A 6,991-nucleotide genomic window follows, 5' to 3' on the forward strand; every position below is an offset into this window, starting at 1 on the left:
CGGTATATTTTATTTTCAGTATTTTTTATATATTCCAAATAAATCTCCGTAAGTTTTCAGGTCATTTGGAGCTTCAGAGAATAACTGTCTCTGTTGTAGCTCTTTCCAGGTCCAAAATTCCAATTGCCGGTAATCTCCCTCTTGTGATGTAAATTGAAATTTAAGAGAGAAAAGGCATTAGAATTGCATCAAAAAGTGATATATAACTCATAAACAATAAAAATAACAGTACGAAAACATGATGCAAAATGGATGTACCAGCGAGCAATTGAATGGAGACATGTATTGCCAAGACAAAGAAGATGGCGTACATATTGAGGAGGAGCCATTGTTTATTGATGAGCTCACCCTAAAAGAAAACACACAAAAGAGGAGGCAAAGCATTCGGGCGGGATCATACACCTAAGATGAGAACAAGTTGATTTGCAAAACTTGGAAGGAAATAGGGCAAGATCCCAAGATCGGTGTCGAGCAAAAAGGAGACATTTTTTGGGGGAGAGTTTATGCCAGCTTCCATGAACGTAGTAAGTTTTCGCTCTACAATTTTGCAAGCACCTATGGCATCAACTCAATCCAAAAGAGGTGGGGGTTTATCCAACAAGTATAACAAGTTTTGTTCCACGCTTCAGAGCGTTGAAGCCCGTCCCGTGAGTAGCCTAGGCGTGGGTGACATGGTATGAACTTCTTCTCTTTGTTGCTATGCCATGTTCATGTTTGTTGCATTTTTTGTCCTTCACTATTACATTCTTACCTACACTTTTATTGTGTAGGCATTCCAAGCTTTGGAAGCCTTCAAGGCCCAACATGCAAACAAGCCATTCACCCTCACCCATTATTGGATGCTCATCAAAGATTGCCCCAAGTTTAAAGATCAATATGCCGCCCTTAAGAATAATGGAGGGCCAATGACTATCGTTGAGCATGGAGAACGAGTGAAGTAGCAGAGGCACAAGACCAACTCGAAGGTGGACGAGAAGCGTGATGCAGCATCGTTTGCCTTGCAAGAAACTTTGCAAGGCATGATTGCCCAAACGAAAGCAAGGGACGAGAGGAAGCACCAAGAAAAAGAGGAGCAAATGAAGGCCTACATCAAGATCCAAACAAAGAAGCTCGACATGGAGGAGGATGCAGAGGCGGAATTAGGCCTGGGGCAACTGGGGCTATAGCCCCAGGCGTAGCCCAATTAGTGCTATGTACCCAATAGGATTTTTTGTCAGATTTAAAGCCTTATAGAAGCCCAGCCCCAGGCGTACTAACCAAGGCCCAGCCCCAGGCGTCAGCCCACATTGCTTCTTAGGAGTTCTCACAACGGGCGGTGGTTGGTTGCTTCCGAATCAATCGCTAGAGTTTTTTTACGAACCAGCGTAAAAAACCTGTGGAGAGGAAGTCACGCTGCGCAGCCCCAGTCCACACGCGTATGTAGGAATCATCTCACTTCGTCAGAACAACCCCTTTCCAGCCCTCTTTTTTCCTCTCCCGTTGTGCTCCGTCACCACAATCGCTCCGGCATGTAAATTAGGCAATCTCTTGTTTGTGTTAACACCTACTCGCTTTGATTTAACACAAGTGTCGTGGTTTTAGTTTAAAACTAAAATCACGACATTTATTTTGCATTGGAGGTAGTATTTTTTTCTAGTTCCGTTCTACCCCTGTCGTTTCATTTTTACTACTTCACATATAAGATTTGTCTCGAGTCAAACATCATAACATTTGACTAAATTTATATACAAAGTTATCAACATCTACAACACTAGAGATATACAATATGAAAGTTAATTCAATGATGGATCTAAAGAAATCTATCTTATATTATGAATGTTAATATTTTTCTATAATCTTAGTCAAACTTTACTACGATTGACATAAGACAAATCTTATATGCGGATTAAAATGAAACGGAGGAAGTATCAACCGGAATCAATGTTGGTGATATTAAATTAAATTATGTACCATTTTTATTTATTAAAAGGATAAAATATAAATTCAAGATGTGTGATATTTGGAGTTTTTTGAGATATTTTTGTGAGTTGGTTGTATTTGGCGTCATTTACAGCTACTTAGTTTTAGCCCTAGGCTTTAAGAAATCCTGGTTCCGCCTCTGGGAGGATGTCAAAAGAAGGAAGATCGAGATTGAGGAAGCCGTCCAAACGAAGAAGCTCGAGATTGAGGACACCAACACCAAGAACAACACAAAAGAGGTGGCAATAGCTTTCATGGCAAAGGAGGTGGATATCATGATGGTCGACTTGAGCGCGATGTTCCCGAAGAGGAGAGTTGGTTCGAGAAGAAGCAAAAGGCGATGCTCGATCTAGAAGATTGAGCTACAACCAAGAGCGACATCATTTTTTATGCCAGCTTGTATGCATGCCAGCATGAACTAGGGACCAGAGACATGAACTATGACCTTTTTTGTGCGCTGGCAAGTGTGTCGGCCGCTGGCTAGTGTGCCAGCGTGAACCCTGGGTGTTGTTTTGTAGGCTGGCATGTGTGCCGGCCGCTGGCACTCTAGCCGGCATGAACTATGGATGTTGACATGGCTATGGGCGTGAGCTATTTTAGTTTTTACTTCAATTTTCATGGCAGCCTGGACGAAATGCGTCCATCAGTTGGGCGTACCGGCCACTTTCAGTCGGGGGCGGCCGGATAACACCCCTTTGCCCGACCCAAACAGGCAGAATCCAGACAAAACATACGTCCGGTTGGGGTCGCGCGTAGTAGTTGGCCTTACAACAGTCGATCGGCCGAAGCGTTTCGCTGGCTGCACGTGCCATCGGTTCAAAGAAGATCATGCGACCAATGTCCCAATTTCCCCTCAAGCTTATCTCTTCCCCAGCCAATCATTTTTCTTTTCTTCTTCTTTGATGAGCATAACCCATCCTCTATCTCTCTCTTACGCGAGACCAAGCCATGTAGCCACGGCCATGGGCGTTGCTCTACACCCATCTCATGTTGCAGGTCGTTGACGCCGCTGCTACCGCTGCCTGCCGCTAGGATGGAGGTGAGACGTGGAACCACACGTATACGAGTGTTGCAACCGTGGACCAAAAAAGCTTCAGCCCACAAATGAAAAAAACTTCAACCATAGATAGAGAAAGCTTCAATTGGCACTACCCAACTAGGAAAGCTACAACCATTTGTCAGAAAAGCTTCAATTGTAGATAGAGAAAGCTTCAACTGCGGCACCGCGCAACTGAAAAAAGTTGCAACCATTGTCAACAAAACTTCAACAGTGGATAAAAAAAGTTCCAACCGTCGTCGGATTTTGCTACTACCGGCAAGAGATTTTGCTACACCCACCATGGCGGAGCTGCATCCCCCCAACGGGGACGATGAATGATTTGCTGCAACCATCGTCGTCTTTTGCTATGACCGGCGATGTTTTCTGCTACATCCATTCAACGGCGTTGACTGGTGTTGTCGTTCGCACAATCCAGCGCAGCAAGCATCGACAGCAAGGGGCTGCGACGACGCATTGGGGGTGCTGCAACATGGAGCAACAACAATGGGAGTTGCAACCGATCGATGGTAACCGATCGGCAACGGAGAGGCTGCAAGGCATCGGGGTGCAAGCTGCAAGGCGGCCGTTGCCCTCCCCGGAGCCGCACACGGCAGAGGGAGTCGCGGACTCAGAGGCGGGGTATCAGACGATCTCGGGCAATGGGATCGGGCGGCTGCTAAGTGGCCGGCCAAATTTTGGAGCAGCCGAATCAGGCGGGACATCTTGTCGTACAAACCTGTGCTTTTCCCCACGGGAAAAAATGAAGGTACTTCCTAAACACTCTCGTATATTTGTTTACATGGCAGTTTAACCACCACCTCAGCTGGAAGCTTAACCACAAGATAAAAAGTATTGCATCATGTGCGATTCATTCCAGTCAGGCAAGTAGCTGATGCATGTGGCTGCCATTACGGACAAGGTTGTCAAATACTACCTGAAGATTTCCAACAAAGGAAAGGCGTCCCCCATAGGAAACTGTAAAGAAGGAAAGGCATGAATTCTGTGGACACCCTGACAACAACCACATTAAAAACTGCCGTGTATAAACATGTCATCAGTGAAGAAAAATTTGACGAAGTGATCCACAGAAACTCGCCTCTCACCTTGAAATAGCATCTGTGGCCTGCATACGGGTGATGCGGAGATAGGCTCAAGAAAATTGAGACGATACTTTGGGACCATGGCAATACAATTTGAAGTGAAGCGACTGGACTCTGTAGAAAGTGATATTTCCAGATACCTCCAAGCATCAGCCATCTACTCCAGATTTCTCACGCACAATGTTTACCTTGCAGCAGGAGGTAACCTCGGCAACAATCACGGTCAAAGAAGGGTGGTTAGCTGCTTGTTTGTTTCAATTCAGAAGGGCAGCTTCCAGATTGTTAGACGTGCTATAAATTTCTTGATTAATTAATTCTACTTGCCCACTAGATTGAGGATGATAAGGTGATTTTACTCTATGGTTATGTCATATTTAGTTAGAACTTTACGGAAAGCACCGTGGATGAAATGTGAACCACCATCAGTTATTAAATATCCAGGGACTCCAAACCTCAGAAAAATAACCTATTTAAGCATTTTAACAGAAGTATTATGATCAGCACTACTAGTTGGAATAACTTCTACCCACTTAGCGATATAATCAATAGCAACTAAAATATGAGTATAACCATACGAGGAAGGAAAGTTCCTATATAATCAAAGCCCCGGTTATCAAATGGTTCAATAACAACTGAACAATTCATAGGCATTTCCTAACGTCTACTAATATTTCCAACTCTTTGACATTCATTACAAGAAAGGACAAACTTGCGTGCATCTTTGAAGAGAGTAGGTCAATAAAAACCAGATTGCATTACCTTGTGTGCAGCTTTGTCTCCAGCATGGTGTCGTCCATATGCATCGGTGTGGCACTTCCTCAAGATTTATTCCCACTCACGCTCAGGTACACAACATCTAATAACACGATATACTCCTTTATATAAATGTTGGTCATCCCAAAAGTAATGTCTTAAGTCAAAGAACTTCTTCTTTTGTTGGTATGTGTAATTAGGTAGTATATATTTGGCAACAATGGAATTAACATAATATGCATTCCAAGGGTTATCACGAGAAGAAGAAGCATTTGTAACAGCTAATTTTCGTCGGGAGAACTATCATCAATAGGCAATGGGTCATCGGGAGAACTATCATCAATAGGTAGTGGGATATAAAGGGAGCTAATTTTGGAATCAACAATATAAGGTCTGAACTTAGCATAAGCGAACACAACTGCTAAATTTTATTTTTCAGTAGTAGCATAATTTTTCTAAGCAGTGCCTAAGGTCTTACTAGCATAATGAAAACATTTAATTTCTTATCAACTCTTTGGCCAAGAACAACACCAACAACATAATCGCTAGCATCACACATAATTTTAAAGGGTAAATTCCAATCGGGTGGTTGAACAATAGGAGCCGTTATTAAAGCTTTCTTAAGTGTTTCAAAGGCTTCTGCACAATCATCATAAAAACAAATGGAATATATTTTTGTAGAAGATTAGTAAGAGGTCAAGAAATTTTAGAGAAGTCCTTAATAAACCTTCTATAGAAACCTGCATGACCGAGCAAACTTATTATACCTTTGATATTTTAGGACACAACATGTTCTCAATAGCATCAATTTTAGGTTTATCTACTTCAATGCCTCTTTCAGAAATTTTATGACCAAGGACTATACCCTCATTCACAATAAAGTAACACTTCTCCCAGTTCAAGACGAGACTAGTCTCTTCACACCTCTACAAAACTCTACCAAGATTGCTAAAACAGTCATCGAAAGAAGTTTCGTACACAGAAAAATCATCCATGAAGACCTCAACAATTTTCTCACAGAAATAAGAGAATATAGCCATCATACATCTTTGAAATGTAGCAGGTACATTACATAAACCAGAAGGCATGTGTCTATAAGCATGAGTTCCAAAAGGACATGTAAAATTAGTTTTCTCTTGATCTTCTAGTGACACATGTATTTGAGAAAATCCAGAATATCCTTAAACAGAAGTGTGTATGCTTAGATAATCTTTCTAACATTTTATCAATAAAATGCAAACAATAATGATCTTTTCTAGTAGCTTTATTGAATTTTCTAAAACCAGTTACCATCCTATAACCTGTAACAACTCTTTGTGAGATAAGTTCATTTTACCATTAGGAACAACAGTAATGCCACCTTTCTTAGGGACACAATGAACGGGACTTACCCATTTGCTATCAGCTATAGGATAAATTATACCGACCTCTAGAAGCTTTAATATTTCCCTTCTTACCACATCCTTCATCTTAGGATTTAAGCGATGTTGATGATCAACAAATGGTTTAGCATCGGCCTTCATATTAATTTTATGTTGACACAGAGTAGTACTGATGCCTTTAAGGTCGTCAAGAGTATATCAAATTGGTTCATGGTGTTTCTTCAGAGTTTTCAATAATATCTTTCCTTCATGTACTGAAAGGTTAGCATTGATAATGACACGATATATCTTCTTTTCATCAAGGTAAGCATATTTGGAAGTATCCGGGAGTTTCTTTAATTCGAACACAAGATCACCCTCATGTGGAGGAGGATCTCCCAAAATTTTAACAGGCAAGTTATGCTTAAGAATAGGTTCTTTCCTAAAGAAAATTTCATCTATTTCATTTCTTTGAGTCATATGCATATCATTTTCATGATCACACTCGTGCAGAGACGTGCTATATAAACGTTTTTTACCCCCTTTCCGCGACGGAGTTTTAAACCGTCGCCTAGTGAGTGTGTGCAATAGGGGGGGTCCTTCCCACACGACCCAGAAACTGTCAGTAGGTTCTGGGGAGAATTTTTATCTTGGGAAACAAGCAAACGGTGTAGCAGGTCGCATTCGCCGGTCTCCAGTGGCTGCCTTCGGTCGCGGCCTCGGTGGTGGCCGTGGTTGCCACCGATCGCCTCTCTCTGTTCCTCGTATGAGAGAAAGAG

This window comes from Aegilops tauschii, chromosome 4 (assembly GCF_002575655.3).
Source record: "Aegilops tauschii subsp. strangulata cultivar AL8/78 chromosome 4, Aet v6.0, whole genome shotgun sequence".
In the NCBI taxonomy this organism is placed as follows: Eukaryota; Viridiplantae; Streptophyta; class Magnoliopsida; order Poales; family Poaceae; genus Aegilops; species Aegilops tauschii.